At 44.4% G+C, this 12033-nt stretch overlaps 1 long non-coding RNA gene across 1 annotated transcript in view; it reads right to left on the bottom strand.

Moving 5' to 3' along the window:
- Positions 1 to 7447: 7447 nt before the first annotated feature.
- LOC140217177 (uncharacterized) overlaps positions 7448 to 12033 on the bottom strand; it is a 43345-nt gene continuing 38759 nt past the window's right edge. Inside the window, exon 3 of the long non-coding RNA XR_011893695.1 lies at positions 7448 to 7549. This is a non-coding gene — a long non-coding RNA (uncharacterized lncRNA). The remainder of the gene's footprint in view (positions 7550 to 12033) is intronic.

The raw sequence follows: 12033 nt of genomic DNA, 5'->3' as shown, positions 1-12033 counted from the left end.
ATAGCGTTCGCCATCAGCGTTTTCCGGTAAACATTACGGTTACATAAGCGGCTGTTGCAGGGAAGCGCGAAAAGCAGTCAGAGATCTTAGAATTCTATCGCGTTCGACTCTTAAAGGCGAAACTTAAGCGCACTACAAACTTTCATGGGAAATTAAGAGGCAGAATATTGTTAAATGATAGGCACAGTTTAAGATGTCTTTACTGATTGCAGTCATTGATATATATTGTGTATTGAAGTGCTCCGGAGCGCTACAAATGTATTTTGCGAACTGAGAGAAAATATTCGAGCTCTCCTGACAGAACTATTTTCTCACCAAGTTCAAAAATGCAGAGAACATTATGGCCAATGTGAGTGCGAAGCATATTGTGTATAGTGGATTTGTAGTTTCTGGCAAAAAAATTCTGTAACAAGTGCTTGAAAGGGTTGTGCGGCAATTTTCCACACTATTTACCAGTATTCCAATAGAACTGTATGTGACATTGATTCGCCTTCATTGCATATTGCAGCTATTATTGAGTCATGTGCGGGGAAGCACATCGTTTCTGGCTTAAAGGAAAGCTGAAACGGTTTTCAATTTCCATGAATTTCTGGCGTTCGGAAGAACAAACCTATTAATTTACGGTTCAGAAATTTTTTTCTTCGTTTTGTTAATATAAGGGGCAGAAATCGCTTTCGAAATCCCCCCGCGGACACGCCCCCGCCGCTTCCCGGAGCACCGGGTGAGGAGGCAGCCGGAGGAGAGAACCGGCGAGAGTGACGTCATTCCCGGGGACCACACTGCCGGACCGGCGTGCTGGCATGTGCTGCCCTGTTTCCTTCCGTTCTGCGCTTTACTAAACGACGCTACGAGAGATCTGCCGCCGCTCACGCTTGTTTTTTTTTGCGATTTTCGTGAACTGTGCTTCCTTTTTGTGCTGCGTGAGTGCCTACAGCCAAGGGCGCCCAACATGCCCTCGTTCTGCGCAGCATTCGGCTGTGCGAACAGAGGCGGGTGAGACGATGCGGTGTTTCACATGTTCCCGAAGTACAAGAAACTTGCAACGCAGTGGGTTCGTGCGGTGAGGAGAGATAATTTCTTGCCGACGAAATCAACCGTGCTGGGTTCGGACCATTTCTCTGACAGTGATTATCATCGGAGCTTGACAACGATGCGGGCAATCGGTATTGCAATTAAATCGGCACGACTGAAGCCGGCGTTGTTCCGTCTATATTCTCCCACAAGAGAAACACCTCGCCACTTCCAAGAGCGGCCTTCGCCAAGACGAGCAAGGGTAAGAACAGGGTTTTAATGTGCACACGGCAATTTTTTTTAAATAGATGATCACCTGAGTGTCGAATAAACGGCCTTACAGCGGCCTATGACGAAGCGAGGTGGAGCCACAGCCGCGAATATGCACATGCGTGAAAAGAGCTTGCCGTTTTCATCCTGTCTTTCCACTCCGCTTTTTCATGGAACACTTTACAACGGCTGTTTGTTCAGCGCTGTTTTTATACGGTGAAATAACTGCCGGGGGTACGCTTGCCCGTTCAGCGATATTTGTTATTCGTCCTACCCCGCGGTGCGGCCAGGTTTAGCTGTTAAGCAGTGGTGTTAAATCGCACCACATGAGGCGTTACGGTAATACTTTCATGCTCGCGTTACAATAGTTAAACTAGGCGTGTAAAAACTTCGTTCAGTAGATTTCGCACTTACAGCTTGCTACCAGCAGCGAAATGCCGCAACAACGAGCATCGGCACAGCCGCGCCCGTGGCAAGGCGAACGGGCTGAAATAAAGAAGTAACGTTGTGAGGTATTGAACTTGTCAGCGTTCGACGTGGTCTAGCCCAATACAGGCATCGCTGCTGGACAAAAAATGTTTTCTTGCCTTTAGCTAGCTATGCATCACACATGGCAAAATTACTATTTTAAAGTAAATATAATACATTACTCATGACTTTCTTATTACGCTAACTGATTTCAATTACATTGTCTATTACCGCTTTCAAAAAAGTAATGGTGTAATGGTATTACTTTACGATTGCTTCCAAAAAATTTTCATGCATACAAGAAGGAAAATGCAAAGTATAAAGGGACGCCAACCTTTCTTCAAGGTGACATAAACTTGCCAACATTTCACGCCCTCTCCCCCATGTTCCTCCACGACACCTCACGACACTACCAACGTTCTGGCACCGTACACAGCTTACTGGTGCATACTTAACGCAATTAATTAATTACTTTAGCCATGAAGTTACAGACGCCAAATAATTTGCATTACTAAATCACTAGACAACTAATCCATCACATAAATTAATGCAAAAGTATTTCAATAACTGTAAGTAATCCAACTGTTGTCATTTATGCTGATATGCATGATATGCTGAAATTCATGACATCCATACCTTGCACTCTTTCAGCTTCTAGCAGAGCAGCTTGAGAACCGAGCCCCTGAGGAACCTGTTCCACTACCATCACCAACCGAAGAGTTTGAAGCAGCCAGTGTGACACAGGCAGATAATGTTGAAGAGTTTGAAGTAGCCAAATGCGGCACTTATGTTTGCGATCGTGTATCAACACGCAAAAACCCCTGCTGCGGCAAGGTGCTTGACATCGCGGAATCGCACCCGTGTTTACAATCTAATTAGATGTTAGTGCTTCGGCATTCTTCCAGCAGCAAGTTCCCAGTGACACTTTAGCGCGTTTTTTCTCCCGTCATTGAAAGGTGCAGCTACATGAAAAGACATATGTACCAGCTAACATTTCCAACGCGCGAGAAGGTGCACACACATCGCTCTCGCTGTTGGCACACTCAACATCGTCGCTGTCCCCGTTGCCGCCATCATTTTCTGTGAAGCCAGAACAGAACAGCGTGCTACGCTCTGAAACGGCGGCGCCGACCGGCGGTCCCCGTGAATGACGTCACAGCGGTCCCGACCAATCCCGGGCAACAGCGGCGTTCTCGCGATGCCCTGAGGCGCTTGTGCGCGTTTTCTTGGAAAAAACAGCCGCTTGCGTTTGTTTCCGCCCTTTTTGAAGCAGATATTCGTGTTCAGTGGACTCAATACTGTAGAATGCCGCAGGGAACTCATTTTTTTTCGAAAAGTGTTTCAGCTTCCCTTTGATAACGAACGCTGCAATAATTAATTTAACTGTGTGGTCGAACTGGGCATAATCTCAACGAAACATGTTTGATGCTAAGGTGATTGGAATGTACAATTTTCCATTTCCTTCGTTTATAAATTCGTTTAGCGACGGCGCTGTTCGGTAAGTATACATATGGCTATATTTTTGAGTGTGGTAAGAAACAACGTAATCCAAAATATAATCTTGTTTCTGTCTTCTCGCTAAATTATCGTGTTTTCTTTATCACGTGATTTTATTTCTTAACTGAATATATTTCATGCTCTTTGTGGAATGAAACCCTTTATAAGCCCGCGGATGTAATCGCATGCATGTTTAGCCCTCTGTGCCATGTGATTTACCAAGTAGACTTCTACTCAGCTGGCTCACAAGATATATGCAGATTTTCCATGCTAGCATTGAATCAAATTAAAAGAAGAGCGGCTGTGGAATAAGAAGAAGGTACCAACGGTGTTTGTTGAGCGCGAGTTTACCGCTTCTTGCTACATTTGTTATACTTAAATACATAATAACCAAAAAATTACGCAATTCCATGCTTACGGGTTCAATGGCGAAATTGCGAATGCCAAATTTTGTTACATATTCGAAAACATCAAGTTCCAGTCGGATAGAATTTTCTTATTTAGTTTTTGCTCGTTTCAAAGGTGTAGACATAAATACGGAAGAAGTAAAGGACCGCTCATGCCTGTTGCGTGTGCGACAGCAAAATTCTGAAAGAAGGTTTCGTGTAACTAAGACAAATAATTACTGACTTGACGACGCTACTGAAAGTAAGGAATCAGCGTAACTGTTTAATGCCTCTCAACGAACGCTGCTTCGTCTGGCTCTCCTAAGTGGTAAGCCGACGAACACTCCTCGTGCTCACCGTTTCACTGAAGTACTTTGTCAGCGCACCAGCGGACCGTTAGTTCGATGTCTTGTCCCGTTTACGCGATCGCCAAGCCGGCCAATAAAAAATGCCAATTTTGAAAACATATGACACCCGTGAGAAACGCGGGCTCGGGCTTATTTGCAAACTGAAGAAAAATTCGCACCGACGCTGTAGCGCTGCATGAAATTGCCACAGGTTCTATTCGTTCGATACGATTAAACTTCTTGCAGCCTTTCTAGCGATGGCGGTGCAATTACTGATAGTAAACTCAATAAACGGGATGAGCAATGGTATACAAGCATTTACCACAGTTACGGCTGATGACAATTTCAGAATACACAACAGAGCACAATAAAGAAAACAGCACAGTAGATTACCAATACAAAACGTAGTAAAATAAATTATTACTGCACCAGAGAAACAGGAATAATAACAAACTTGCAACTACAATACGTTGCTAAACTGATGAAGCAGGGAACTAAGTAAGCAGCAGGCCCACTGATTATTTCCAGCATTTTTGGTGCCACCAAGTTTTGTATGTGAGGGACAACTTCGAATAATCATCACGTGAAATATTGATCTGGAGTTCGGACCATCTTCAGCGTACCTGATTTAGTGGCTTCTGGACATAGGAGTTGTAAGGGTTGGGGGTTATTTTATTGCGAAAGCATTATATGCCCCTGTACGCGAAAATCCGGCGTTGTAGTGGGCGGCGTGACCGAATGATGGTGCCGGAAATGGCCGGCGGCATAGAGTAGAACCACAAAAAAAATACCCGACTTGACGTGAAATTTCTCATGGAGATTGCTACAAAAAATGTAAAAAAATTATTTCAAAAAGAATATTAGGTACATTTCGGTCAAGGTGGGAATCAAACCCGGGGCTCCGGGGTGTGAGACGCGCACCCTTGCCTGGCGCCCTGGCGGCTCCACGGTTCTGGTTGACTACATGTGTGCCTAGTGCCTGCGTCAATGCGCACGTAACATCGCAGCCATCTGGATGACTAAAATGCGGCCTAAAGCCCGCATCGTCACGCACGTGACGGTGTAGCCAAAGGTTGGGGGGGGGGGGGGCGACGTCATGTGCATAAATTGAGTGCACAGAATAAAAAGCATTAATGCCCAATTGAAGGACGATGATTGGTGCTTCTCGCGGGCAAGCGAGCATGGTTAGACGCTTGGCGCGTTTTCATTTGTTCTTTCAGAGGAGCAGTTATAACGCTGGCGAGAGCTTTCGCGGACAAGAAACACGCAGAAAAACACATAATTAATAAAGGGAGGATCGGACATCCACCCGTTCATACCAATTGCTACAACACATATCACCAAAGCAACTACACTGCTTTCATATTCCTACAGGTAAGCAGTCTTATGTGCCGACCTTAGTTTTCTTTAAGAAAGGAATGTAGCCCAGAAATAACGAGCCTTTCTCAGGCACATTATCCACGTTTATAACTTTCATACCATACACGCAAAAAAAAATGTTTAGCGCCAACTCAGACGAAAAGTCGCCCAATTTCATTAATAGTAGCACGATCTGGTAACGCTGCTTCCAAGTATTGCAACGACAATTGAAGTTTTAGGCGAATATCCGACTTAACTTGCGTAAAAAATAACTGCTGTCATTTTTGCCATCGCATCCTACTAGCGGAAGTTTCTAGATAAATTCTAATCAACGGCAGCTTCCCTGACGCAGCTTCTCAGGTAAGGCGCAGTGTTTTCCTGTGGCAAGCGTAAGGAATGTGCGTGGATTTTAAGTAGTGACGCTGACTAACGGCCTGGTGTGAGTAACTTCAAAGAGGAATGGGCAACACATGTCCATATCGAGAGCAGACAGATATGCCCTGAGACCGCACCTTTGATGTGGAAGTGTCGCTGGTCATAATGCTACGTTTTCTAGGCCACCCGGAAGCCTCGCAGGCTGATCATTCTACCACTCTAACGAGCTCGAGTATTTCGTGGTTGCGGAGGATAATTAAGCGATTTGCTGGGTGTTTTTCATGGAACACAAGAACTGCCATTTCTTACTACCGATCGCTCATCTTCGAGTATCCTTGGCGTATTGCATACCACGGAAAGAAAGACAGCGTGATATCATTGAGATAGCAATTATATGGACAACCCAGGCGCATTTCTGCCGTTGCCGTGAGGTTCCTTATCAAGTCCAAGGGCGATAAAGTCGTCGCCGCGCGCCATATGCTGTATGTGGGAGTGAAAGTGTGTGAGGGTGAGCCAGTGAAAGCGGCTCATTTTCGCGTGTGCGAGTGAGCTAGGCGGGGCGGAAGCATGCCATCTCCTGTCGCGCGCGTGGTACGGATGACGCAAGGGAGTGGGGGGGAGGGGAGGACGTTTTTCTCCGGTGGCTGCTACTGATGACGCGCCTGCTCGGGCCTCATAACAAAGCGATCTGCAATGCTTGCAGAGTGTGCGTAGTGTCAGTAGCTTCGTATGCGCTGTACTTTCGACTTTTCGTTCGCGTTGAAGCGATAAGTGCACGAAGGTCATTTCGTTCGCTGCTGTTGCCACGAGTCCTCACTCCAGCGTTTTGACAGCGAGCTTCCGCGGTCGCCGAGCGAGACGTGTTCATGTTTACCTGTGCGCTTGACACCGTGCTTGCTAATTTATTGAGGGAGCGAACGTCTACATGTCTGTATGGCCAGTAAAACTACTATCCTGACTTCGTTTGCCATCTACTATTTTGCTATCGCAATCGATCCATCACCATCGGGACGAAATTGCGGCATCTTTTTCGCGATAAGATGGGGCTAGCCCAGAACAAGGAATACAAAAAAAAAATGGGCTGCAATCGTCATTTCTCCGACGCCAACATCGAATAATTTGATGAATATGATGTACAAAAACACATTGTTTCGTATTCACTAGAAGAAGATTCCGCAAGTCAAACAATCAGATCATTTCTTAATTTCGGCACATTCGGCCCTGAAGTATTACGCGTGATTGATGATACACTTGACAAAGGACACGGTGGCCGAGGGAACAGCCTCAGAAATGATTTCAAGCTTTGTTTCGCAAGGAGGGTTCAATAAGTGCTTTGCGCTTATTGAACCCTCCTTGTCAGTCCTTGTCAGTCAGTCGTTGAATAAGTGCTTTGCACTTATTGAACGACTGACTTGATGCAAACGTAGTCTCCCCATGCACATCCGATTTCCCACACCATCTTCGATTCCTTTGAAATTGATCACATTAGCCTACTCGCAAGGGCAACGGCTGGATAGTGATGCAACCCAGTCTGGCCATCTACTATTTGTCGAAGTTCCTAGACGTTGCGGCCGTGGCTTGTCTAGGCTGATTTAACTGGTAGCATGGTCGACCTCAGCAGCTGGTCTTCATTAGAGCGATGACTTTTCGAATCCATGGACTCCAGACCTATTTCTCTTCTGAAAGATTTGTGCTGCTTCTAGCAGCGGACTACGATCCAGAACCAGCCTAGGATGGATGGAAACAACTTTATTTTAAATCCGGCACAGTTTATTGATCCGGGCTCCGGTCTCTCATGAGGGGACTTCGAGGCCTTGCCTCGTCGCCGCCTATGCCCTACAAAAAGATGAAATCATTAGGCAAGAGCAGTTGCCCCTGCATAATTGACGTCGATCAGAATCTACAACACGCCGTACATACCATCAACATTGATTCATTTCATAGAATATTTGTGAACACTCGAATTGAGAGCAAACGTGACGAGTATACTGAACAATTATGAATGCTGTTGAAGGCGTTTTAAAGGACCTCAAAAACGTTTTCGTTTTCTCTCTCGTGCCTCTTTTATTTATTTCCTGGGGCTCACAGAAACCACCGGGACAGGTAAGACAACCGTACTGTTCGCACGATGCTTTCACATATTGGAAACGGCATTAGATTTTCTCTCTTGCTCAGTTTATTGCAACGAAAATCTGAAGCGCGCACCTATTCGAACATCTCAAATATCAGAAATAAAAAGCACAGGATCATGAGAAAGTTTATAACTTTACCTTGATTTCTGGTTGATGTGAGAGGTTTATCCCCTGCCTTGTTTTCTTGCAACATAGAGATTTTTTTCCGCACTAACATTGCTCGCCAGCTTCAGGACCCGACATTAGGTTGAAACCATTAATTGTTGTATTTTAGAAATTAAAGCCGCAATGTTATTAAAAGAAAAGGAGCTCACGCACTACTTGTTATTAGACCCCTGCTTTTCCGTTGGTTTATTGCAATAACTCTGGCATTCACGTGCATACAATGCAGCTCTGTATATCCATGATTATACAATGACAACATTTAAAACTCTTTTATAAAATCAAAGCAATTTTACCCCACGCAGGTGTTTGCACATTAGAGTGTTTCATTTTAAATATGTTTGTGTCACGTTCTTACCCACTATACATCAGACGCCTTCAGCGCACTTAACTGCATGCAAGCAGGATCTCACAGGCTCATTACTTGCTTATCTTTCTTACTAAATTGCCCGAAGCTAGTTTGAGAAACTTACTTTGTGCTACTTTACAGATTTTAGGCTGTCACGGCTGTCACGGCTGTCCTTTTAGTCATGGGCGGGAGCTCAAGACATGCAATATTTAAAAAAAAAGCTCTGCAGATCCAACGCAATTTGTAAACCTTAATGACGCTAAGCTTGTTTGATTCAACGAGGCTATAGCAGTAGTCGGTGACACTCACATGGCCTTGGCACCTGTTGCTCCTAGCTCTCTGTGTTACAGTGACAAAGTGTGTGTATAGTGTTTTCGAGGGCAAAATGTTGGTGAGCGGTGCATGGTCAGATAAGTTGGAATCACAGGGAAATGCACGTAACTCTTAAACAAGACTTCTGTCCGAAGGCCACAAACACATTCTGGAGAATTAACAAAGAATAAACACATACCGAGTGGCCGAAGCACTTTGCTTTTGGCAACACAGCAATCGTAAAATTGAATTCAGAGAGAAATAAATGAGACGCTTTCACAATCTAGGCCAGACTTGTGCGACCTGAAAGAATCGCAACGCGATCAATATATACAGTGAAACCTGCAGTGTCAAAGCACCTTCGTTGCCTCTAGTTTGCTCCCTTTCTTCTAACAGACAAACGTACGTTGATGCTAAATACTAAGTCACCATGAAGGATTAGCGTTCTGAATCGACATTACCTGCACTTTTGAAAGGAACAAAAACCAAAAAGATACATACCTTTGCTTTAGAAACGGTACATGGATCATCGCTTACGTGCCATGCTGCGTTCACATTTCCAGTTCACGTGGCTCATAATGACAAGGGAAATTGAAAGTTTCAGCTAATATGTTATTAAACATAATAAAAATTGGGGCATACACTTGGGGATGAGCAAAGAAGGTTGTTAAGAAGGTAAGGACTGCGCAACGAGCGTCGGAACGAAAAATGTTAGATGTAATGGTGACAGGAAGGCTGCGCTGTGGATTAGAGATCAAATATGGTATTCGACAAAACGAAAAAGAGAAGCTGCGCAAACACTGCAATGCACGGAGCAAATAGGCGGGGGCCTTCCAGAGTTACAGAATGGGTCCTAAGGGAGAGGAAGAGCAATCGAGGACGCAGAGAATGAGGTGGTGTGTTGAAATGAGGAAATTCGGAGGCATAACTTGGAATCGGCTAGCGCAGAATAGGGGAAGTTGGTGACCGCTCGAAGATGCATTCGCCCGGCAGTCTATATAAATATAGGACGACGATGATGATATATAGACGACGATATGAAATGCGCTTGCGCTGTAGAGCACAACATAGAAAGCAGGAAGGAATCATGTACTTCGGTACATGATTTCCGAAAGAAAAATTTATTGATGCCTGCTGCTGGCGTCGCTGGCAGCGTTAGAAGTGAACCGACTTGACAATATATGATGCCGTTTAGTAAATTTGCATTGCATTCCTGGAAGGTGGCACATGGTGACCAAACGAGACTTTGCGCTTTGTCAGCCATAGGCAGGTGACGGATATTGTGGGTTTTCAATAACTCATTTTCTAAAGATATTTTTTATCTCATTTGTGATTCCCTCCGCCTCTAAGCCTAAACTGCGCAGGGGAGAAATGGTGATAGTAACTTTTAAGACCAAATCCACCAGTTAGGCTCGGCAAACTTTTCGTCATTAGTGCACCATAACCTCTTGCACAACCAAACGAATTAGAAAATTCTGCGTCATATTTCATTTCTGAGTTCATAAAAAATTACCATCTTTGAAAATGACTAAAGTCAGTGCTGAAAACCAATAAAGGCACGGACAACCGCTGCACATAATGCATTCTCCGGTACGTTTTGTTACAAAGGTGCAAGTTTCTCTGACGCAAATAAAATGAAGTAGGTCAAATGACCGGCCCACAAAGTGCACTAGCGGTGCGGGTCGATTGAAGCCGTTAACAAGCGACAGCATTTTCAATCAAGTTTAGTGACCCTATACGTTCTCTCTACTCAATTTAATTACCTGTTGACTTTGGCTACCTGCGCTGTTTTACACAATAAACAAGGACCCAATGAAGTTTACAAAATAAAATACTCTTTTATCTGCGCATTCCAAATTTTAACATGCTGTTTGGCACACTAAATTCCAAAAGCTAGTTTTTACTCTCCGTAACGGAGCACGAGTCCAGATGTTTTGGCGTCAAGTTATTTAAATCATATTATTGCCTTCTATTCCCGTGGTCAGAGCAAACAGTAAGTATGCACAGTGCTGGTCATTCGTATGGTTCTGACGATTGATTCAGCACTGCTCATAGTGTACCTCTAAAGAGCGCCAGTAATTTTTGACGTAAAGAATAAACTCCGCACATCCCTTGCGCAAAATGAACGGCCAGGGAGGTGCGCCGTATACTTGTTAATCCAGTGCTCGCTCTTCTCAGCGGGACATTGCGGCGAATGCGAAAGTTATTGTACGCGTCAGCACTCTGCGTAACTGAAGAGATCGAGTTGCAAAACATTTTCTTTTGCACTATTGTGCAATGCCGGTTTAAGCTATACATGTTTCTGGGGCATATTTCACAGCGCTCGCTTGTTCTGCTGCAGGTCGTGGAAATTGTTGAATACTCTTCAACTACAGAGTCGTTCATTGTGCAGTTTTGGCACGTTACAGTTCTTTATTACGTTGGCTTTACAATCGATAGGACGCCTTTTATTGTGCAATAACCGAATAAAAATTTTTCGAGAGCGGCAAACGCTGCGTGCGGCCCCGCTTTAAAACTCATATTTAGAAACGGGCGATGGTATTACTCACAGGCACTTTTTACAGATCATGTCGGTTGCCAAATTTCTAGCAAATAAAAAGATTTGTCACGGACGCAAGAAATCGTGAGACATGTGCAAAAACGTGGGAAGGTCTTTTTCCCGGTGAACATCATGTGGTGATAGTTAAAATTCACAATGTCAAATGAAATATCAAAATATCAGTTGAAATGTTGCAGTGAACAATTCGTCATTACACCTATGGCACGGCAGTAGAAAGCTGCTCTATGGGTAGCATACCAAACAATATAACTACTACTGCAGTTCCCACTTTTGTTGAGGTTTTTCGAGTAAAATAGTGAACACTTTGTGAATAGCATTACTGAAGCTTTTTTAAAGACTGCATAAAAGAAAACAAGACAGACTTCACAGGTATGGTTCCAGAAAATTGCCCTCTCTTTAACACTGCAGTACCACAGACGCTCCAACACGGCAGCAGATGCGTACAGCTGCAGCGTTTCTGAAAGGCATTTATTGAATCAAATCCCACCAAAGGTTATTACACTTTATAGTGCACGCAGTTAACGCACATCTTCTCATCAGGGCACTGCGACAGGAGATAATCGCGGTCACTCGCAAAACCGTCCTGTTTTCGTCAGACAGCCCGTGGCTGAATCACATGTGGTTTCGTTATGTGTACACGTCTTTGGAATTTGGTTTGCGGTTCTCCGGCGCTCAGCTCTCCTGTTGACATTATGTGCTTGAGCTCAGCTTCTGGAACTCAAGGTTTGCACGGTAGCTTCCATTTTTTCACAGTGATTCATGCCTGAACTACTCAGCAGTGTAGTCCTAAATTCACATCAGCATG

The sequence above is a fragment of the Dermacentor andersoni genome, chromosome 4, assembly GCF_023375885.2.
Source record: "Dermacentor andersoni chromosome 4, qqDerAnde1_hic_scaffold, whole genome shotgun sequence".
NCBI lineage: Eukaryota > Metazoa > Arthropoda > Arachnida > Ixodida > Ixodidae > Dermacentor > Dermacentor andersoni.
Note: the sequence above shows the minus strand (reverse complement) of the source record. Positions and strands in the feature narration are given on the sequence as shown.